This window comes from Capra hircus, chromosome 2 (assembly GCF_001704415.2).
Source record: "Capra hircus breed San Clemente chromosome 2, ASM170441v1, whole genome shotgun sequence".
NCBI lineage: Eukaryota > Metazoa > Chordata > Mammalia > Artiodactyla > Bovidae > Capra > Capra hircus.
In genome coordinates, this window is record NC_030809.1 from 37,895,991 (window position 1) to 37,919,620 (window position 23,630).

General features: G+C 39.3%; 1 protein-coding gene across 6 annotated transcripts in view; it reads left to right on the plus strand.

Moving 5' to 3' along the window:
- Positions 2,261-23,630, plus strand: part of KANSL1L (KAT8 regulatory NSL complex subunit 1 like) — a 134,294-nt gene continuing 112,924 nt past the window's right edge. For 3 of the 6 annotated variants that reach the window (XM_018059961.1, XM_018059974.1, XM_018059975.1), the window contains exon 1: positions 2,261-2,653. The gene's annotated coding sequence lies outside the window, so the exon portion shown is untranslated. Of the gene's footprint in view, positions 2,654-22,418; positions 22,978-23,630 lie in introns of those variants that run through there. The other 3 variants (XM_018059964.1, XM_018059970.1, XM_013971543.2) reach the window with 3 other exon arrangements.

Genomic DNA, 23,630 nt, shown 5'->3' on the forward strand with positions numbered 1-23,630 from the left:
ATGGTTCAGTATGTCAGTTTTCCTATTAAGCAGCTTTGATATTCTACAGTTTCTGGAAAACTGGCATGCATATGCTATAAATATTAATATCAAGCTTTAGAATAAATATTCTGTGTCAAGGGTCAATGTCCTTAATATGTAGTTAAATGGGGTAAAAATTACAGTATGCAGTGTCATCTCATATATGAAACACAGCAGATGATTATGATTTTCATCTTTGTGCTTTTCTACATTTTTATATCAGATATATTTTGTATTATTAATTTCCTACCCCCCAATTCCTATTAAAGTATTGTAAATATAAAAGAAGTAAGAAAGTTTTATTTGTGTCATGGTTCAATAAATTGAAAAGTTTAAGGTCTGCAAATTTGGCAGACTGCAGGATTGACAACTTAGAGTATTGGAAAATTAAATAATGTATATAAAAATGCCTTCTAAATTATTACTTGTGTAATTACAAAGCTTAATTTCTGTGTCACTGCTATAAATTCCATGGGGACGGAACTTTGTTTAGTGCTGTATCTCCAGACCTATAGAGATTTTCTCAATCTAGTAATGACAGCACTTTTCAGCCCAATAATATGACACACACAACCTCTACTTAAATTCAAAGGACACATGTACACCCATGGCTGATTCATGTCAATGTATGGCAAAAACCACTACAATATTGTAATTAGCCTCCAATTAAAATTAATTAATTAATTTTAAAAATTCAAATTTAACTATCCTCTGAACTAGTGATGCTTTTCTTCCCTCACTGCCTAAAGTCTTTTAAAATACTCAGACCAAATTAAAAAATCTTTGAATTATTGTAATACTTGCCTGACTTCTCAGCCTGTTCATTTAAAAAAAAAATTAATGCCCTATCTTTTTTTTTTATCCCTGTCCCCAGGGATAGGACAGCCCTTTGAATATCCAAAAAATATTTGTTGATTCAATTATTTTCACAACATTCACTTAGTTTTTATCCCAGTGATGGTACATCGATTTTTGAAATACTTTTTTTTATCCCATATGAAGATGCAATTATTGTTTTGAACAATTTCTAAGCAGTATTCTCTCCTATAAACGCAGTTTGTCATAAAAACCATTGCAGTTATGTCACAATCTATTAAAGACCAAAGCAAGCCTGTAATTTTCCAGTTTCAGTAATCTGTGTTGTTTCAGGTTTTGTGAAAACTCCAGTTCCATCCTCCTGCCCCCGCGCCCCCCACCCCTGCCACGTTATCTTATTCATAAGGTAGAAATACTGTCAATTGTCTCTAGTGCGCTTCATTCCCTATATCATTTCATGTGTAATTAGGTGTTTAGGAAAGCCTGTAATCCATCTACAGCCTAAGGAGCTATATTTAGTGCTCAGTTACGTTAAACACACACACACACACAAAACTTGAGTGCGTGGCTAGGGAAATGCCTGGGTGTAGTTTCGTGGTGAGTGGAGCGCCCGCCGGGCCAGGTGCAAACTTTTCAGCGATGTTTTTATGTGTCCTTGGCCAACCATCTCCACGTAAAACTCTGTCAATTGACTGTGGTACTGCAGAACGGAGTAACTACAACGGCACTTAAACCAGCTCTGTACAGATTTTTAAATGTTTGAGCTGACCTTTCCTGATTTATTATTTTAAACCGTAAAACCGACTCAGATTCAAGGCAGATTTGTCACTCTCTCCCAGGGCCCTTCTAGGGTCGTACAAAATTATCACTTTGCATTCGAGCGCAGAACCTGAAGAAAAGCAAACGCACGGACACGTATAGACGTGGCAACAGTGACAAAGCTTTGTTAAAACTTGTCCCTCCAGTGGCGCGGCGAGATGGGGGTCTGGCCGCCAGGAGCCAGCGCGGGCGGCAGGGTGTAGAGCAGCCTGACTATCCTCTCGCTTTGTTTTTGCTGTCACGGTGGTACAGAAATAGCAGAGCAGGGGCGGGAAGTCGTCGGGCGGTATTTCTGGTGTCTGTATGTGTGAGTGTGTCTGTGTTTTTCCCGGCTAGCTGAGGACCGCGGTGAGTAGGAAGCAGGAGCAGTGCGGAGCCCGCCCCAAGGGAGCGGCCGCGCCTCTGCAGTAGGGTTCGGGCGCCAGCGCTCCAGCCACTTCCAGAACGCTCCTGGCCGCTTCTACCCGCCCAGCATCCTGCCGGGGTTTCCCCGCCACCCGCGCTCATTTGCATGGCGCTGCCCCTCCCCCGCTGCCATTGGCCAGCGCCGCGCCACGCCCACTGCCCCTCCACCTCGGCAAGGTTCCGTCCCCCGAGCCGCCCGGAGCTGCGGGCAGCTGGCGGACTGTTAAACCGCGGCGGCGGCGGCGGCCGGGGCGGGAGCGGGACGCGCTCTGGAGACGAGTCAGCTGCGCCCCGGGTGGGGGGAGGAGGGCGGGCAGCTACAGATCACCTCGGCAGCCCCCACCACGGCCGGACCGAAGGTGCGGCGGCGGAGGGGAGCCAGGGCGCCCCAGCAGGCGAGTGGCCGGCGTCTCTGCGGCGGGCTTGAGGGGGTTGGGTCTCCTCTGCCGGGGACTGCGGCCCCGCGGGGAGGGGAGAGCGGAGAAGACCGCTGGGTGGACTTGCGGGCCAGGCGACCGACCGGCAGCCTCTTCGCCCCCCGAATCTTCAGAGCTGTTGGACTCTGGGTCCCGGCACAGGATCGCGCTCTAGGGTAGGGTCGGACCGCAGCCAAATTTAAACGGCTAAACCTAACAGCCTTGGCAGAGCTAAGGGGAGGGAAGGGGTGGAGGGAGGGGAGGGGCGGATCTAGACTTGGTCACGTGGGAGCAGGGGCGGGGCTTGGCTGTCCTCCCTTTTGTTTTGGCTGGCGCGTGCGCAGAGGGCCGAACACGTGGTCCCCGGGTCCGCCCCTTGCCTCGGCGGCCGCGCCTCGCTGAGTGTGGTTGTGGTGACGCCTGTTTTGGGGAATCTCTTAGGGCGGGCCTGTTTGTATTAGATGAGGACCGTTGTTTTGCTTGATTCCACTTTATCTAGGCAGACGTTGATTTGGCCTTTAGAATTAACGTGGGATGGAGGGGAATCTAGAGAATTGTTGAGGAATGGTGTTTCCAAGTTTGTGTGCTGAAGGGATTGATGTATTGCTGGAAAACTTGAGGATGTGTGGTGTTTGGTAGCAAGAAATAGAAGACAGTGTTCCGATTATTAAATTACTGGAAAGGAAGAGGCTCTACAGGGAGGAAAGGCACTGGATGGACGTTCTTGTGGTGTTTTCTTACTAGTACTGTTTGGTTCGTTCATTGCCCGCTTTCGCTCTTCTCCGTGCAGATTCACTTTTTCCCCTCGCATCAGCGGTCTGCGGGGATAGACTTTGTTTTTTTAACTGTGGAAAGCATGTTACTTAAAAAAAAAATTTTTTTTTTTAAATATTTGATTGTGCTGGTCTTTGTTACTACGCGGGTTTTTCTGTTCAGGGTGAGCAGGTATTAGTTACTCTCTTTACTTTACTTTTTGATAATCCAAACTTTGGTCGACTGGCGAGATTTAAGAGGATAGTTCTTTCGTCTTTCCTTCGTTCGTCCTAACCAGTTTGCTTAACTTCATGCTGAGTTTGGGTCAGTGGGATTTTTTTTTTTTAATACCGCGGGATGGGGCAGGTTTGTTAGCAATAAAACCTAAGATATTTACACTACTGTAGACAAAATCGACAGTTTTTTTTTTTTATTAGGAAAAAGTGGCTCTAAAAATAAACATTAGCAAAAAACCTGGTGTTCTGGACTGTGGATTGCTTGAGAAAGGCTTAGCAGTGAGTGGTCTCTGCTGTTTCCAGTTCTTACTAGCTTGTTTGGGCAAGTTACAACCTCTCCGATTCTGTTTCCTCTTCTAAATAGTTTCGTAATACTGTCCTTGCCTTAAGAGGTTGTTACGAGAATGAAATGCTTTGTGTTAGTAAAAGTGTTTATAATCTTAACACTACACATACAGAAATTTACAGATAATACGTTTTTATAACAGAAGTCCTTTTTTTTTAAGCCATCATCTTAGGAGAATATAAATGATGAAATAGCATATATTTGAATGTCTTTAAAATCTGTTGTAATTGTTATTGATTCTCCCGTTTTTTCCACTTAATCAGATCGATGTCAAGGTTTCTGCCATTTCTCATAGTTTTAATCTAGATAATCATTATTACTTTCACCCAGCCCTTCTGGGTTAACTTTTTTTACATGAAATTTTTCTAAATCCAGGCCAGTTGTATCCCACTGATTTTTTTTTTTAACATTTACTGTGTGTTACGTACCTTTTCAAATAATAATTGCTTGTTTTTAAATCTTATAAAATAATTTGGAGAAAGAAAACAGGTGCAGATAATAAAAATACAAATAATTTGTATTTCTATGTGCCAATGAATATTTGCATATTTTTCCTAAAACTAGGATTATGTGGTATTTTAACTTTACCTCATAAACTGTTCCATGTCCTTAGTCTTTGAAAAAATTATTTTTGGAAGCTCAGTGTTATACCGTATAACTATCATATTTAAAATTTTTCCTGTTGGCAGATGTTTGGGATGTTTCTAATGTTTTGCTGATATAAATTTCACTACAGAGAATACAGCCTTTTATGTAAAGCTTTGGAAAAAAATTTCTCCTAGATTTGTAAAAGAGGAATTATTGGTAGAAGTGTGTGTGTTTTAAGGTTCTTGTAACATCACCAAATTACCTTCCAGACTGTTGTTTAATACTCATCTAGTGTATGAGCATGCCTCGTATTACATCTTTATTCATCATCTGGTATTAGCAATAAAACAAAAGAACTTGCTTTCATTAGCATAAATTTTTTTTCATGTATGTCTGTGATATATGTGTTTTATTTTCTTAGAAGCCCCTTGTGGAAGAGGAATATATTTCATATTTAATATATTGCAGATTACATAGTTGATGCTTAATAAACACTTGCAGGTTGACTATTAATATTTATCTTTTTGATCTCTGAAATTTTTCAGGAAATTATATCTTGCTTTTTGTCTTAGTTTAGGAGTACTTTATTGGCAACGCACTCATTGCTTTATTCATTACTTTGAGTACTCTCTGTGTGGGTGGGTGGGGGGCACCCTTGATCTATCACAGTTGTCTGCCAGTGACTTCCGGTTGTGCAACTGCTGCATTATTCAGTAACTCCATCCAGTTTTGATGCTATTTGTCATGATAACTTAGACTATTTCATTTCCTTTATTCATTCAACTGTCTCTTGTGGAATTCGATTACAAATTTTACTTTAATTGTTCCAGATTCACTTGTAGCCTTTTCTGTGAAAAGAAAAAAAGTCAGTCTTTTTGTGTTTAAAGGAAAAGAGCCTAGTGTCTGAAGTTACTTTGCTTCATTATATAGATGCTCTTGACAGCGCATCTCTGAATTGCGTGTAACATCTTTTACTGCTTTGAACCTGGGGCAAAGTGGCAAAGAATCTCCTTGCAATACAGGAGACTTGTGTTCAGTCCCTGGGTTGAGACGATCCTCTGGAGAAGGAAATGGCAACCCATTCCAGTATCCTTGCCTGGGAAATCCCATGGACAGAGGAGCCTGGTGGGCTATACTTGGTGGGGTCAACAAAGAGTTGGACACGACTTAGCAACTAAAAACAAAGACTGTCTTTAATCTACCATGTAAATCTTATTTATGAGTAATTTTTACTTATTCAGTTATTTATCTCTCTTCCTGTTTTTTTACATTGTCTGTACCATATTAGTTGAGAGAGGCCGAAAGCTTTCTTTCAGGTGTAGAAGATTGTTTATTGATTGTATTCTTCAGGTTACAATCAGCAATGAAGGAATGAAACTGCTTGCAACTGAAGTGACAATAATAGGAAATTCGCAACCAGTTTACTGACTTTAAAACATATCATCTGTTACACCTCTAGCCTTAAAGTCCTTACTATTAATATATTAAAGGACTATAATGGAATATGGTACATTAGTGATGATGTATCAGTCATCAATACAGTCTTACTTTCAGTATGTTTGATTTAGAAAGGCAAGGAAGGTGTATTCGTTTCTGAAAGTTTTTTTTTTTTTTCCTGGTTACGTGCTCTGAAGAGATTTCACTGAACTGTGCTTGTTATTCTGTGTGAGATAAATCAGCAAGGGTTAAAAAATGATACTGTACTTGCCTGTAGACAGTCTGTAATGGAAATCTGAGGACAATTTATCATGAAAGTTTGTAAATACTTGATAATATTTTTAGGTTTTTAGGAACACTTTTTTCCCATATGAATGTGACAGTTCTCTTGCAAAATTGGGAAAAAATCCATTCATTTATAATATTAAGGCTTTGTTACATTTCTAATGAACTTTTAATTTATTTCTGGTTCTTTACGATCAAGCATTTTCAAGCATGTTGTTTAAAGTAATTAAAAATTTGTTTTTATTTGATAGTAGGTCATTGATCAGTGTTTAACCACTTGAAATTAAGTTGAAGCTAAAATGTATATAATGAGCAAATGTGATAGTGCTAAATTTTAACTTGAATTTCTGGATGTAAGTTGATGTACACAGAAAAAACATGGCTCTTCATTTATATTCCTGTGAGTCATGCTTTTGTAACTGAATAGTAATAATTCTGCTTGAAGTTTGAACTATGATCTGTTTGATGTGTTATGTGGCCACCCAAGTGGCTTTATCTTTAATTAAATTCCTTTAGTCTTCAAAGAGAATTCCTTTTTAGGCATAGTTTTCGAAGTGGAAGGAGTTGTAGCTATAAACATTTTTGAATACAACGTACTGAGCTAACTGTACCTTGGTCATGCCAATTACTGCAGTGCTTTGTGCTGTAATTTGAAAATGCCCATTTGTGGCATAAAGAAATCTTGAAAACACAGCAGTGTATTTTGTATTTGCAAGTTCCAGTAATTCCTGTATTTTTCAGGAATAAAGTTATACCAATATGGATTCTTTCTCATTACTTTTATTGACTTAATTGGTTTAATTGACTTAATTTAACATTATGAGTTACAAATTCGGAACTTTAGCCCCATTGTATTTCAGTAATGTTTGAAAGAGCTGCTCAGATTTTCCGAAAAGAAGTTATGCTTTTTTCGTGCTCCTTCAATGTTACTATAATGGATTGACTGTATGAAACACATCAAAGTTATAAGTTTAGAAACAATTTAATGTTTGTCTCTGCTTCAGAGTTCTCACTTATATCTGTTGGTAGTCTTTTCACTTTCTTTTAACTTAAGGATGAATCTGCTTTCTTTATGCTACTTTTATTCCTAGTTTATATTGTTGCATTGAAGAGAATTAGGATTATCCAGATTTCAGTTGAGAGAATACATTTAATATCAGGGGGTAGATAGTGATATGATATTTTCCATGGGCTTTATGGAATACACATATGCATGCTAGAATGTAAGTCATAATCAAATCTGGAGTAGTATTTTAGGGGCTGGAAAATCAGATTTGTTTTTTAATTGTTAGTATTCATTCTCAGGAGGATGGGTGGGTCTTATTTAGATTGTCTAGATTTTTAGTTTCAACTCTGAAAATGGACTAGATTGGCAAACTTTTAATTTTCTTTAGCTCAAATGCCAAAACTTATTTGGTATATGTGACCTGCATATACAAATAGTAGTTGTAAAGACCTGGTTACTAGTGTCAGGATCAACTCAATAATTATTGATATAATTATCTCACTATGTACATGCAGCTTTTGAGAGATGGCATGATGATATTGGGCTTCCCTGGTAGCTTAGTGATAAAGAATCTACCTGCCAATGTAGGAGATGCAGGTTCAGTCCCTGGGTTGGGAAGATGCCCAGGAGAAGGAAATGGCAACCCACTCCAGTATTCTTGCCTGGAAAATCCCATGGACAGAGAAGCAAGGTGGGCTACAGACTATGGGGTCACAAGAGTCAAACGTGATTAAGTGACTAAACAGCAACAAAATGATAGTATTTACTATATCTCATGATGTCCAAGGGATTAGATTGTGTTTAATTAATGCTAAATTTCATAAACATGATTTATCAATATTAAAGATTAAGTCACTAATGAAAGCATTTTGGAGACAACAGGACAAGACTTTTTATTTGTAGTAATGTAAATATCAGAAACGCTGGGCTGGAAGAAGCACAAGCTGGAATCAAGATTTCCGGGAGAAATATCAATAACCTCAGATATGCAGATGACACCACTCTTATGGCAGAAAGTGAAGAGGAACTAAAAAGCCTCTTGGTGACAGTGGAGAGTGAAAAAGTTGGCTTCAAACTCAACATTCAGAAAACAGATCATGTCATCTGGTCCCATCACTTCATGGGAAATAGATGTGGAAACAGTGTCAGACTTGTTTGGGCTCCAAAATCACTGCAGATGGTAACTGCAGCCATGAAATTAAAAGACACTTACTCCTTTGAAGAAAAGTTATGACCAATCTAGATAGCATATTGAAAAGCAGAGACTACTTTGCCAACAAAGGTCCGTCTAGTCAAGGCTATGGTTTTTCCAGTGGTCATGTATGGATGTGAGAGTTGGACTGTGAAGAAAGCTGAGTGCCAAAGAATTGATGCTTTTGAACTGTGGTGTTGGAGAAGACTCTTGAGAGTGCCTTGGACTGCAAGGAGATCCAACCAGTCCATTCTGAAGGAGATCAACCCTGGGATTTCTTTGGAAGGAATGATACTAAATCTGAAACTCCAGTACTTTGGCCACCTCATGCAAAGAGTTGACTCATTGGAGAAGACTCTGATGCTGGGAGGGATTGGAGGCAGGAGGAGAAGGGGACGACAGAGGATGAGATGGTGGATGGCATCACTGACTCGATGGACGTGAGTCTGAGTGAACTCCGGGAGTTGGTGATGGACAGGGAGGCCTGGCGTGCTGCGATTCATGGGGTTGCAAAGAGTCGGACGCGACTGAGCAACTGAACTGAACTGAAATATCAGAACAACTGACTGCTTCCTTAATTCACAGTAAATATTGGATTAAATTGTAGACCCACCTTTACAGTACCCCCCACTTTTTTGGATTAACTTGATTTTATTTATAATAAATTTAATGTAACCAGGAAGAAAAAACTTTTTATTCTTTGTAGTTTTTAAATGCTTTTAATTTAAAGGAATAAACTTTGGCATGTCCTACTGAAATTGTCTCTGTTTAGTAGTTTTTATAATACTTCTAAGAAAACGTAGATTGAAATCTGGACTTTTTGCTGTAGTGTTGTTTGCTTTGTGGATTATCTGTAACAGTTTTGCGGTGGATTGGTTTTTGTTTTTTTGTTCGCTATGCCTAAAATTTCTGGGCTGCAGATGTGCTAAGGAATGATTATTATTTATTTTAATTCAGAATGCAGGTTGAAAACTCTTGTAAAAAACATGAAAGCGAAGTTCATGCCCGGCAAATATAATTGATTTTTGGATTATCGAGAACTATTGCTACTTAAAGAGAAAGTGTGAAGGTATTAGTCTCTCAGTCGTGTCTTACTCTTTGTGACCCATGGAATGTAGCCCGCCAGGCTCCTCTGCCCATGAAAATTTCCAGGCAAGAATACTGGCCTGGGTTGCCATTCTCTCTAGGGGAGCTTCCCGACCCAGGGATTGAACCCTGGTCTCCTGAATTGCTAGCAGATTCTTTACTGTCTAAACCACCAATAGTTAAAATAATTTATCTGGTTGCTTTCTTATCACCTTTGAAAGGCTGATAAGATTTCTCACAGTTTTGATTCTTAAATCCTTTTATATTACTATTTAGTTTCTGTATGTTGTGGTTAAGGAAGTTGTTTTTTTTCTCAATTTTGCTCATTCCAATTTCTTTGAAATCTTATATATATGGACTGACTAAATTCTTTTTAGAGAAGGAACCTATTTTGCTTGAGTATCTTGGGTGTATATAAAATAAATATCATCAAAGATGATAGTGATGCCAAGAGTAAATAGAATACAGTATTTTAGCAACTAGAAACAAATTTCTTAGATTTAGGTAAGATCCAAATACTGTTTTTCCCACCCAATATCTGCATAATTAGAAACTGAATATTCATAAGAAAATCAAGACGCTTGGAAAACTCCTTTGAGGATTTACCTTTTTCACATTCTTTTTGTATAACCTAAGGAAAGTTATGACCAACCTAGATAGCATATTCAAAAGCAGAGCTATTACTTTGCCAACAAAGGTCCGTCCAATCAAGGCTATTTTTTTCCCAGTGGTCGTGTATGGATGTGAGAGTTGGACTGTGAAGAAAGCTGAGCACCGAAGAATTGATGCTTTTGAACTGTGGTGTTGGAGAAGACTCTTGAGAGTCAAGGAGATCCAACCAGTCCATCCTAAAGGAGACCAGTCCTGGGTGTCATTGGAAGGACTGATGCTGAGGCTGAAACTCCAATACTTTGGCCACTCATTGAAAAAGACCCTGATCCTGGGAGGAATTGGGGGCAGGAGGAGAAGGGGGCAACACAGGATGAGATGGCTGGATGGCATCACCAACTCGATGCACCTGAGTTTGGGTGACCTCGGGGAGTTGGTGATGAACAGGGGGGCCTGGCGTGCTGCGATTCATGGGGTCGCAAAGAGTTGGACACCTCTGAGCGACTGAACTGAACTGAAGCTGCTATTATGCTTTGGAAATGAAATGTTTTAGTTAATGGTTGATTCATGTTTTCTTTAGGGGTACTATATACTTTATACTATCTAGTACAGTAATCCTTAACCACAAGTGGCTATTAAGCACTTGAAATGTGGCTAGTTCATATAGACTTTGTGCTAAATGTAAAATAAACACTATATTTTGAGGTTTTAGCACACATAAAAAAGAATATATCTCGTAAGGATGTTTTTATCCTGACAGGTTGAAGTCATAATATTTTGTATATAATGGGTAACAATGAAGTTAAAATTTCATGTTGCTTTTTACTTTTTTAAATGTGTCTGCACATTTTAAATTAGATGTGTAGCTCACATCATATTTCTATTGGATAGCAATGTTGTATTTCCTAGCCTTGAGATTCTTTTCACAGTAAAGTATCTTATGAACCTCTTTCCTTGACATTTTTATTATGTTTTTATAATTATTATTTATTTGGTTGCGCTGGGTTTTATGAACCTGTGCTCCCTGCATTGGGAAGTTGAAGTCTTAATCCTGGACTGCCAGGGCATTCCCACCAGCTGAACTTTTAAGTTTTCTTTTAGGGTTCTTTCTCCTTTGTAATGCCTCTTCCTTTGTTCAGATAAGTGTGAGTGAATCCCTAGTATGATCCTGGGCTCCTTTCTCTGGCTCATGTTCTAGATAAGTTTATAATTGTTCTTCTTCAAACACACCAAATTTATTCCTGCTTTAAAGGTTTTTATGAATTGTCTTTTTTCCTTGGAAAGCACTTACTTGAAATCTTGGTTAGATTTTAGTCATTTCTAGTCTTAGAGCTTCTTTAGTGTTACTGGTTGGGGCATAGACTTGGATTACTGTGATATTGAATGGTTTGTCTTGGAAACAAACAGAGATCATTCTGTCGTTTTTGAGATTGCATCCAAGTACTGCATTTCAGACTCTTTTGTTGACCATGATAGCTACTCCATTTCTTCTGAGGGATTCCCACCCACAGTAGTAGATATATGGTCATCTGAGTTAAATTCACCCTTTGAAGTCCATTTTAGTTCACTGATTCCTAGGATGTCGACGTTCACTCTTGCCATCTCTTGTTTGACCACTTCCAATTTGCCTTGATTCATGGACCTGACATTCCAGGTTCCTATGCAATATTGCTCTTTACAGCATTGGACCTTGCTTCTATTACCAGTCACATCCACAACTAGGTATTGTTTTTGCTTTGGTTCCATCCCTTCATTCTTTCTGGAGTTATTTCTCCACTTCTCTCCAGTAGCATATTGGGCACCTACTGACCTGGGGAGTTCCTCTTTCAGTGTCCTATCATTTTGCCTTTTCACACTGTTTATGGGGTTCTCAAGGCAAGAATACTGAAGTGGTTTGCCATTCCCTTCTCCAGTGGACCACATTCTGTCAGAACTAAACCCAAAAAAGATGTCCTTTTCATTATAGGGAACTAGAATGCAAAAGTAGGAAGTCAAGAAACACCTGGAATAACAAGCAAATTTGGCCTTGGAATAAAGAATAAAGCAGGGCAAAGACTAATAAAGTTTTGCCAAGAAAATGCACTGGTCGTAGCAAACACCCTCTTCCAACAACACAAGAGAAGACTCTACACATGGACATCACCAGATGATCAACACTGAAATTAGATTGATTATATTCTTTGCAGCCAAAGATGGAGAAGCTCTATACAGTCAACAAAAACAAGACCAGGAGCTGACTGTGGCTCAGATCATGAACTCCTTATTACAAAATTCAGGCTTAAGTTGAAGAACATAGGGAAAACCACTAGACCATTCAGGTATGACCTAAATCAAATCCCTGATGATTATACAGTGGAAGTGAGAAATAGATTTAAAGGACTAGATCTGATAGAATGCCTGATGAACTATGGACAGAGGTTCGTGACATTGTACAGGAGCCAGGGATCAAGACCATCCCCATGGAAAAGAAATGCAAAAAAAGCAAAGTGGCTGTCTGGGGAGGCCTTACAAATAGCTGTGGAGAGAAGCAAAAAGCAAAGGAGAAAAGGAAAGATATAAGCATCTGAATGCAGAGTTCCAAAGAATAGCAAGGAAAGATAAGAAAGCTTACCTCAGCGATCAATGCAAAGAAATAGAGGAAAAGAACAGAATGGGAAAGACTAGAGATCTCTTCAAGAAAATTAAGAGATACCAAGGGAACATTTCATGCACAGATGGGCTCGATAAAGGACAGAAATGGTATGAACCTAACAGAAGAAGAAGATATTAAGAAGAGGTGGCAAGAATACACAGAAGAACTGTACAAAAAAGATCTTTACAACCCAGATAATCACGATGGTGTGATCACTCACCTAGAGCCAGATATCGTGGAATGTGAAGTCAAGTGGGCCTTAGCATCACTACAAACAAAGCTAGTGGAGGTGATGGAATTCCAGTAGAGCTATTTCAAATCCTGAAAGATGATGCTGTGAAAGTGCTGCACTCAATATGCCAGCAAATTTGGAAAACTCAGCAGTGGCCACAGGACTGGAAAAGGTCAGTTTTCATTCCAATCCTAAAGAAAGGCAATGCCAAAGAATGCTCAAACTACCGCACAATTGCACTCATCTCACACAAGGAAAGTAATGCTCAAAATTCTCCAAGCCAGGCTTCAGCAATATGTGAACCGTGAACTTCCAGATGTTCAAGCTGGTTTTAGAAAAGGTAGAGGAACCAGAGATCAAATTTCCAACATTTGCTAGATCAGCGAAAAAGCAAGAGAGTTCCAGAAAAACATCTATTTCTGCTTTATTGACTATGCCAAAGCCTTTAACTGTGTGTGGATCACGATAAACTGTGGAAAATTCTGAAAGAGATGGGAATACCAGACCACCTGACTTGCCTCTTGAGAAACCTATATGCAGATCAGGAAGCAACAGTTAGAACTGGACATGCAACAACAGACTAGTTCCAAATAGGAAAAGGAGTACGTCAAGGATGTATATTGTCACCCTGCTTGTTTAACTTATATGCAGAGTACATCATGAGAAACACTGGGCTGGAATAAGCACAAGCTGGAGTCAAGATTGGCGGGAGAAATATCAATAACCACATATGCAGATGACACCACCGTTATGGCAGAAAGTGAAGAGGAGCTAAAAAGCCTCTTGATGAAAGTAAAAGAAGAGAGTGACAAAGTTGGCTTAAAACTCAACATTCAGAAAGCGAAGATCATGGCATCTGGCCCCATCACTTCATGACAAAGAGATGGGGAAACAGTGGAAACAGTGTCAGACTTTATTTTTTTGGGCTCCAAAATCACTGCACATGGTGACTGCAGCCATGAAATTAAAAGACGCTTACTCCTTGGAAGAAAAGTTATGACCAACCTAGATAGCATGTTGAAAAGCAGAGACATTGCTTTGCCAACAAAGGTCCATCTAGTCAAGGCTATGGTTTTTCCAGTGGTCATGTATGGTTGTGAGAGTTGGACTGTGAAGGAAGCTGAGTGCCAAAGAATTGATGCTTTTGAACTGTGGTGTTGAAGACTCTTGAGAGTCCCTTGGACTGCAAAGAGATCCAACCAGTCCATTTTGAAGGAGATAAGCCTTGGGATTTCTTTGGAAGGAATGATGCTAAAGCTGAAACTTCAGTACTTTGGCTACGTCATGCAAAGAGTTGACTCATTGGAAAAGACCCTGATGCTGGGAGGGATTGGGGGCAGGAGGAGAAGGGGACGACAGAGGATGAGATAGCTGGATGGCATCACTGACTCGATGGACTTGAGTCTGAGTGAACTCCGGGAGATGGTGATGGACAGGGAGGCCTGGCTTGCTGCAATTCATGGGGTTGCAAAGAGTCAGACATCTTAGGGCAGATGTCATCAAGAGACTTCCTTCATCTTCAAATCTGTAGTAACTCCTACTGCAACATAGTCATGCTCTGTTACTCTACTTGATTTTTATAAAGACAATGAGACCCCTATTTACTTATCTTTTTATTTTCTTATTTGTGTATTCTCTGTCCACCATTTGCTGGATAGATTGTAAGCTCTGTAAGAATAGAAACCTCACTTTTCATGCTCACTACCATCTTTCTAGTACCTAACATAGTGTCTCTTAACATGCTTATCAGTTATTGTGTGTGTTAACTGAATGGTTTAATGTTTGATCTTAGATCAAATATACATTTAATGAAGGTGGGTTTCCCTGGTGGCTCAGCAGTAAAGAATCTGCCTGCAATGCAGTAGATGTGGGTTCAATCCCTGGGTTTGGGAAGATCGCTGGAGAAGATAATGGCAACCCACTCCAGTGTTTTTGCCTGGAGAATCCCAGGGACGGGGAAGCCTTGTGGGCTGCCGTCTATGGGGTCGCACAGAGTGACACAACTGAAGCGACTTAGCAGCAGCGATTAAACAACAACAAAAAATAAATGCAGCTTCCACCAGAAATAGACAAAACTATATTTCTGAGAAAAACTAAATTTCTTCATTTTCTGCTTTTAAAAAGTCAGCTGGTTAACATTTCCATGTTTTTTGGGGGAAATGGTTTGTGTTGAAAAGATGAAATCGGTTTTCAGCTGCCAGTCACAAGCACTTCTCTATAAATAAGTCCTTGTGGTATGGATGGATTTATACCCAAATGAAAATCAGGTGGTTTTGTAGTTATTCTCAGTGTCTTAAATTGGCTTCCAAAATACTGGAGATACCTTTTAGATGTTATAAAAGAATTTTGATCATATGAAATACAGCTTATGGAACTAGTGAAGATATCTTGAGGTGAACTAGCAGAATTATTTTGTTCTCAAATCAGTGTTCTTCATGTGCTCTGCCTCTAAACAGTTGTCTATTGTGCATAAGAGGAAATAATACAGTTAAAAATGGTTATAATTTAAAACTATAATAGTTGAAACCATTTTTCTGAGTTAACCTGAATTATAAACTCAGTGACTTTCAGGAGTATGCACATCTGATTTCCACTAATTCCTAGACATACTACCTTTTGTATATTTATGTCAAAGGCTCCTCAATTGTTATATTTTAAATAGTTTTTAGATGTTTATTTTAGTTTTGAGGAAGTCCAAGTTACCAATTTTTTCTCTTAGGAATGTTTTTGTGTCATAGTTAAAAAAAAAACTTTGCCCAACCCAATATCACAAAGATTTTCTCCTATATTTTTCTAGACATTTTATGGCTTTAAGTTTTACATTTAGGTCTATCCATTCTGATGTATGTGACTGTTTTTGTATAAGGTATGAGGTATAGGTTAAGGCTCAGAATTTTGCAGATGAGTACCTTATTGTTCCAGAGCATTTATTTAAAAACCATCGTTCTGCATTGAAGTGCAAATACATCTGTGTCAGAAATCAATTGACTGTATACCTGTGGGTCTATTTAACAGCTCTCTATTTTTTCCCATTGATCTGTGTCCATTTTTGGTGAATTCATGCTTTTTTTGACCAAAGTAAATAGATAGGCATTATGAGTCCTTTAACTTCATTCTTGTTTTGGCCATTCTAGTTCCTTTCTGTTTCCATACAAAATTTTAAAAATTTGTTGATTGTTTACTTTTGGCTGCATGGGATGTTGCTACACATGGGCTTGTCATTGTGGCTTTTCTTGTTAGATGGGCTCAGGGGCTCTAGGCATGTGAACTTCAGCATTTGCAGCGCACAAGCTGAGTAGTTGTGGCTCAGGGGCTTAGTTGCTCTGTAGTATGTGGAATCTTTCTGAACCAGGGCTCAAACCTGTGTCTCCTGCATTGGCAAGCAGACTCCTTACCACTGGGCCATCTGGGAAATGCTCCATACAAATTTTTGAATCAGCTTACTGATATTAACAAAATTCCTTCCAAGATTTTGACTGGGATTGTGTTAAATCTATATATCAGTTTAAGGAGAATTAACATTGCAACAATATTGAATAATTAATCCATGAGCAATTTTGTTGTTGTTCAGATGCTAAGTTGTGTCTGACATGGACCCCATGGACTGCAGCACACTGCAGACTTCCCTGTCCTTCACTGTCTCCCAGAGTTTGCGCAACCTCATGTCCATTGAATCGGTGATGCCATCTCATCCTCTGTCACCCTGATCTCCTCCTGCCCACAGTCTGTCTCAGCATCTGGGTCTTTTCCAACGAATTGTCTCTTCTCATCAGATGACCAAAGTATTGGAGCTTCAGCATCAATCCTTCCAATGAATATTCAGGGTTGATTTCCTTTAGGATTGACTGGTTTGATCTCCTTGCTGTCCAAGGGATTCTCAAGAGTCTTTTCCAGCACCGCAATAAGAAAGCATCAGTTCCTCAGTGCTCAGTGTTCTTTATTTTCCAGCTTTCACATCCATACATAACTACTGGAAAAACTATAGCTTTGACTATATGTACCTTTGTCAGCAAAGTGATGTCTGTCCTTTTTAATACACTGTCTAGGTTTATCATAGCTTCTGTTCCAAGGAGCAAACGTCTGAATTTCATGGCTGAAGTCACCATCTGCAGTGATTTTGGAGCCCAAGAAAATAGTCTGTCCCTATTTCCATTGTTTCCCCATCTATTTGCCATGAAGTGATGGGACTGGATGCTGTGATCTTAGTTTTTTGAGTTTTAAGCCAGCTTTTCACTCTCCTCTTTCACCCTCATCAAGAGGTTCTTATTTCTTCTTCACTTTCTGCCATTAGAGTGGTATCATCTGCATATCTGAGGTTATTGATATTTCTCCTGCCAGTCTCCATTCCAGCTTGTGATTCATCCAGCCCAGCGTTTCACATGATATACTCTGTGTGGTGGTTGTTTTTTCTAGTGTGTAGATCCTGACATTTTTTGTTAGATTGACACCTCAGTATTTAATATTTTTAAACTATTGAAATTAATACTGTTTTATAATTTTCTATTTCTGTCTTTTTTTTTTCATTTCCAATATTTAGAAATACAAGTGATTTGTGTGTCTTGACTTTTTTATCTGCTACCTTGGTAAGCGCATTAGATCTAGGAGCTTTTTAATAGATCCCTTTAGGGCTTTCCAGGTGGCTCAGTGGTAAAGAATCCGCCTGCAAATCAGGAGACAGAGGTCAAGAAGAAGGTCCGCCTGCAAATCAGGAGACAGAGGTCAAGAAGAAGAAGGTCCCTGGGTCAAGAAGATTCCCTGTAGAAGGAAATGGCAACCCACTCCAGTACTCTTGCTTGGGAAATCCCATGAACAGAGGAGCCTGGTGGGGTTATGGTTCATAGAGTTGCAAAGAGTTGGACACAACTGAGTGAGTGATCATGTGTGCATGGAATTTTCTATGTAGAAAATCATGTCATCAATGAGTAGACACAGTTTTACTTTCCAGATATATGTGACTCTTGTTTCTTTTACTTCATCTGTCCCACTAATTAGGACCTCCAATGTGATGATGAATAGGAGTAATGAGAACAGATACCTTGCCTCATTCCCAGTCTTAACAATTAAAGTATTCAATCTTTCATCATAATCATGAAGTTGTCGCTAGGCTTTTGTGTAATGTTCCTTATCAGTTTAAGCAGTTTCCCTCTTTTTCCCGGTTTGCTGACTTTTTTTCCTGATTATGAACAGACACTGCTGCTGCTGCTGCTGCTAAATCGCCTCAGTCGTGTCCGACTCTGTGTGACCCCATAGACGGAAGCCCAACAGGCTCCTCTGTCCCTGGGGTTCTCCAGGCAAGAATACTGGAGTGGGTTGCAATTTCCTTCTCCAATCGTGAAAGTGAAAAGTGAAAGTGAAGTCACTCAGTCATGTCTGACTCTTAGCAACCCCATGGACTGCAGCCAACCAGGCTTCTCCGTCCATGGGATTTTCCAGGCGAGAGTACTGGAGTGGGGTGCCATTGCCTTCTCCGATGAACAGACACTAGATTTTGTCAAATGGTTTTAATTCTTTTCTTTATTCTTTTTATATGGTAGAGTTCAATGATTAATTTTATTTTAAAAATGATAACTGAAATAGATGCTGTTACTACATAAGTTCTGGAATACCTTTAAAAATTATGAATGTTTATTCAGCCAGCAAATACCTGACAATTATTATGTACCAAACATTGTTTTAAGTGCTGCAGATTAGAACATTGAACAAAACTGAGTTCTTCCCTTGAATTATATTATTTCCTAGAATGTAATATAGTGTCAGGTTCTGATATTAGTGTTCTGAGGCTCAATGTAACACTGTAGGGGAATGGAGAATCATGAAATGAGGTGCTAGGGCTATTTTAACTAATTATTTAAAATTAGTTAAGGTAGGACTCTCTGAGGAGGTGACTTTAGAGCAGAAACATGAATGAAGTGAGGGAGCCAGCTATCTTATATGTGGAAAATTGTTCCAGACTGAGAGAATGGCAAATACGAAGTCTCTGAAGCAAGGACTTGTTTGGTGTGTTTCAAGAATAGCACAGAGGCCAGTGTTTATGGAATGTAGCAACCTGTGGAGAAAGTTACTAGGAGGCGAAGTAGTCAGGGACTTGATAGTGAAGAACTTTGTAGGCCATAATAAGAACAAGTTTGGATTTTAAGTTTAATGGCAACCACTTTTTTTTTTTTTACCAAATATTTATTGAGTGTTTGCTATATCTCAGATACTTTTGCATGTTGAAAACAGAGTAGTTAACAAAATAGTGAAAAGTTCAAGCAGTTGAAATGTTAGTAATAAGTGTAGTTGCTTATGTCATGTGGAGGTAGTTAGAAGTGATAGAGTTTAGAATGCTCAGTTAGTAAACATTATGCATAATGATTATATGTTTAATTAAAAAGTTGGAATAAATGGATTTATGTCTTACACTAAAACTACATGAACATAGTTTAACCTTTTTTAATTATAGGACAGACATTTTTGTGAAGCTCTTTGGTTGCGAAGTAGAGAGACTTTCAGGCTAGGGTTTTGGTGTTTTGTTTTTGTTTTATTAATAAGGATTCACTTGAGGATAGCATACAGAAAAACTTAATGGAAATACTAGAACAGGAACTGTGATATGGTTGATATGGCTAGACCTTCCAGAGTCCAAAATCCCCAAATCTTTAAACCCCAGTGCATTAATTACATATTGCTTAGTAGCACGCCAAAGAGATGGAGCCAAAACAAAAACAACACCCAGTTGTGGATGTGACTGGTGATGGAAACAAGTTCTGATGCTGTAAACAGCAATATTGCATAGGAACCCAGAATGTTAGGTCCACGAATCAAGGCAAATTAGAAATGGTCAAACGGGAGATAGCAAGAGCGAATGTCGACATTTTAGGAATCAGTGAACTAAAATGGACTGGAATGGGTGAATTTAACTCAGAAGACCATTATATCTACTACTGTGGGCAAGAATCCCTTAGAAGATATGGAGTAGCCATCATAGTCAACAAAAGGGTCCAAAATGCAGTACTTGGATGCAATCTCAAAAATGACAGTATGATCTCTGTTCATTTCCAAGGCAAACCATTCAAAATCATGGTAATCCAAGTCTATGCCTGGACCAGTAATACTGAAGAAACTGAAGTTGAAAGGTTCTATGAAGACCTACAAGACCTTCTAGAACTAACACCCAAAAAGATGTCCTTTTCATGATAGGGGACTGGAATGCAAAAGTAGGAAGTCAAGAAACACCTGGAGTAACAGTCAAATTTGGCCTTGGAGTACAGAATGAAGCAGGGCAAAGACTAATAGAGTTTTGCCAAGAGAATACACTGGTCATAGCAAGCACCCTCTTCCAACAACACAAGAGAAGACTCTACACATGGACATCACCAGATAGTCAACACTGAAATCAGATTGATTATATTCTTTGTAGCCAAAGATGGAGAAGCTCTATACAGTCAGCAAAAACAAGACCGGGAGCTGACTGTGGCTCAGATCATGAACTCCTTATTGCCAAATTCAGAATTAAGTTGAAGAAAGTAGGGGAAACCACTAAACCATTCTGGTATGACCTAAATCAAACCCCTAATGCTTATACAGTGGAAGTGAGAAATAGATTTAAGGGACTAGATCTGATAGAGTGCCTGATGAACTATGCGTAGAGTTTCATGACATTGTACAGGAGACAGGGATCAAGACCATCCCCAAGAAAAATAAAAGCAAAAAAGCAAAATGGCTGTCTGAGGCGGCCTTACAAATAGCTGTGAAAAGAAGAGAAGCCAAAAGCAAAGGAGAAAAGCAAAGATATACCCATTTGAATGCAGAGTTCAAAAGAATAGCCAGGAGAGATAAGAAAGCCTTCCTCAGTGATCAATGAAAAGAAATAGAGGAAAACAATATAATGGGAAAATTAGAGATCTCTTCAAAAAATTAGAGATACCAAGGAAACATTTCATGCACAGATAAGCTCAATAAAGGACAGAAGTGGTATGGACCTAACAGAAGAAGAAGATATTAAGAAGAGGTGGCAAGAATACACAGAAGAACTGCACAAAAAAGATCTTCATGACCCAGATAACCGCGATGGTGTGATCACTTACCTAGAGCCTGACATCCTGGAATGTGAAGTCAAGTGGGCCTTAGGAAGCCTCACTATGAACAAAGCTAGTGGAGGTGATGGAATTCCAGTAGAGCTATTTCAAATCCTAAAAGATGATGCTGTGAAAGTGCTGCACTCAATATGCTAGCAAATTTGGCCACAAGACGGTAAAAGGTCAGTTTTCATTCCAATCCCAAAGAAAGGCAATGCCAAAGAATGCTCAAACTACCACACAGTTGCACTCATCTCACACGCTAGCAAAGTAATGCATAAAATTCTCCAAACCAGGCTTAAGCAATTCGTGATCTATGAATTTCCAGATGTTCAAGCTGGATTTAGAAAAGGTAAAAGAACCAGAGATCAAATTGCCAACATCCTCTGAATCATCAAAAAAGCAAGAGAGCTCCAGAAATGCATCTGTTTCTGCTTTATTGACTATGCCAAAGCCTTTGACTGTGTGGATCACGCTAAATTGGAAAATTCTGAAAGAGATGAGAATATCAGACCACCTGACCTACCTCTTGAGAAATCTGTATGCAGGTCAGGAAGCAACAGTTAGAACTGGATATGGAACAACAGACTGGTTCCAAATAGGAAAAGGAGTATGTCAAGGCTGTATTTTGTCACTGTGCTTATTTAACTTATATGCAGAGTACATCATGAGAAATGCCAGGCTGGATGAAGCACAAGCTGGAATCAAGATTGCCGGGAGAAGTATCAATAACATGTAGATGACACCACCCTTATGGCAGAAAGTGGAGAACTAAAGAGCCTCTTGATGAAAGTGAAAGAGGAGAGTGAAAAAGTTGGCTTAAAGCTTAACATTCAGAAAACAAAGATCATGGCCTCCGGTCCCATCACTTCATAGCCGATAGATGGAGAAACAGTGGAAACAGTGGCTGACTTTATTTTTGTGGGTCCCAAATCACTGCAGATGGTGACTGTAGCCATGAAATTAAAAGATGCTTACTCCTTGGAAGGAAAGTCATAACCAACCTAGATAGCATATTAAAAAGCAGAGACATTTCTTTGCCAACAAAGTTCCATCTAGTTAAGGTTATGGTTTTTCCAGTGGTCATTTATGGATGTGAGAGCTGGACTATGAAGAAAGCTGAGTGCCAAAGAATTGATGCTTTTGAAGTGTGGTGTTGGAGAAGACTCTTGAGAGTCCCTTGGACTTCAAGGAGATCCAGCCAGTCCATCCTAAAGGAAATCAGTCTTGAATATTCATTGGAAGGACTGATGTTGAAGCTGAAACTCCAATAGTTTGGCCACCTGATGCAAAGAACTGACTCTTTTGAAAAGACCCTGATGCTGGGAAAGATTGAAGTCAGGAGGAGAAGGGGACGACAGAGGATGAGATGGTTGGATGGCATCACCAACTCAATGGACATGAGTTTGAGTAAACTCCAGGAGTTGGTGATGGACAGGGAGGCCTGGCATGCTGCAGTCCATGGGATCGCAAACAGCTGGATACGATTGAGCGACTGAACTAATGTAGCACATAGCATGTAACATTAATCCATAATTTTATGGTTTAAAACATCTATTTCATAGTTTCTATGGGTCAAGAATCTAGGCTTGGCTTCGCTGAGTGCCTCTAGCTCAAAGTTTTTCACAAGGCTGCAGTCAAGGTGTTAGCGCTACAGGCATCTGAAGGCTGGAATGAGGATGGATCTGCTTCTCAGATCAGGGCATGACTGTTGACAGGCTTTAGGTCATTGCGGTCTATTGGCTGAAGTCAGTAGTTCTTTGCCATGAGAGTCTTTCAGCTCACAGCATGGCAGTTGGTATTCTTTAGTGATTGAGGGGGTGATGAGATGGAAGCCACGGTCTCTTTGTAACCTAATTTTAAAAGTGGCATCCCATGGTCTCGTTTACATTCTATTTGCTAGAAAAGAATTTCACTAAATCCAGTCCACACTGAAGTCAATAATTCCGCTCCACACTCAAGAAGAAAGGATTACACAAAGACATGAATACCAGGAAACTGGGATTATTAAGATCATTTTAGAAGCTGCCTAATATACCAAGTAAGCCCTAGAGATCTTACCAGAGTTTTTTGTGTGTATGCTTTATTCTGGTTCTCTAAGATAAATGTTTCTTAGCCACTCTCAATGTCTACATTTCTTTGTTTTCTCTTTTTTCTATCAACTCTAGTTCTTATCTAATAATCTGTGTATCTCTCTCTGCTTAGTTTTAGTTTTCCCTTATCTCTGGTTTATCCAGGGCATAAGAAATCCACTGCTTCTCATTATTTCACCCCTGTTCCTGCTGCCCTCCACTTTGATTACATACTTCACACCCTTTTCAAATTTCTAAGGAGAAAATGTGGGTAAGTAGGGGATAGAGTATAGTATCTTTTGAGTATAACTACCTCAGAGAGAACTGTGATTAGGGCAGTTTCCCTCAGAGAGCAATATAGTTATCTACATACAATTGTTGATATGTATAAATTAGAAGTTATGGTCATTGCATTAAGTGATAGATTGAATCTTGAAAAAAAATTTCCCAGTGCTAGCTTTTAAAATATTTTCCTGTTTTTCATAAAAGTGCAAAATATATTTTTCAAAAGAAAACCCAATATCTGGTTATTTTTTTCCTATTTGTTTTGCATTTGGAAAAATTGAAAATCTTTTATAAATAGTTGCATGGCATCTTTTGAGACATATAAAAGTATATAAAT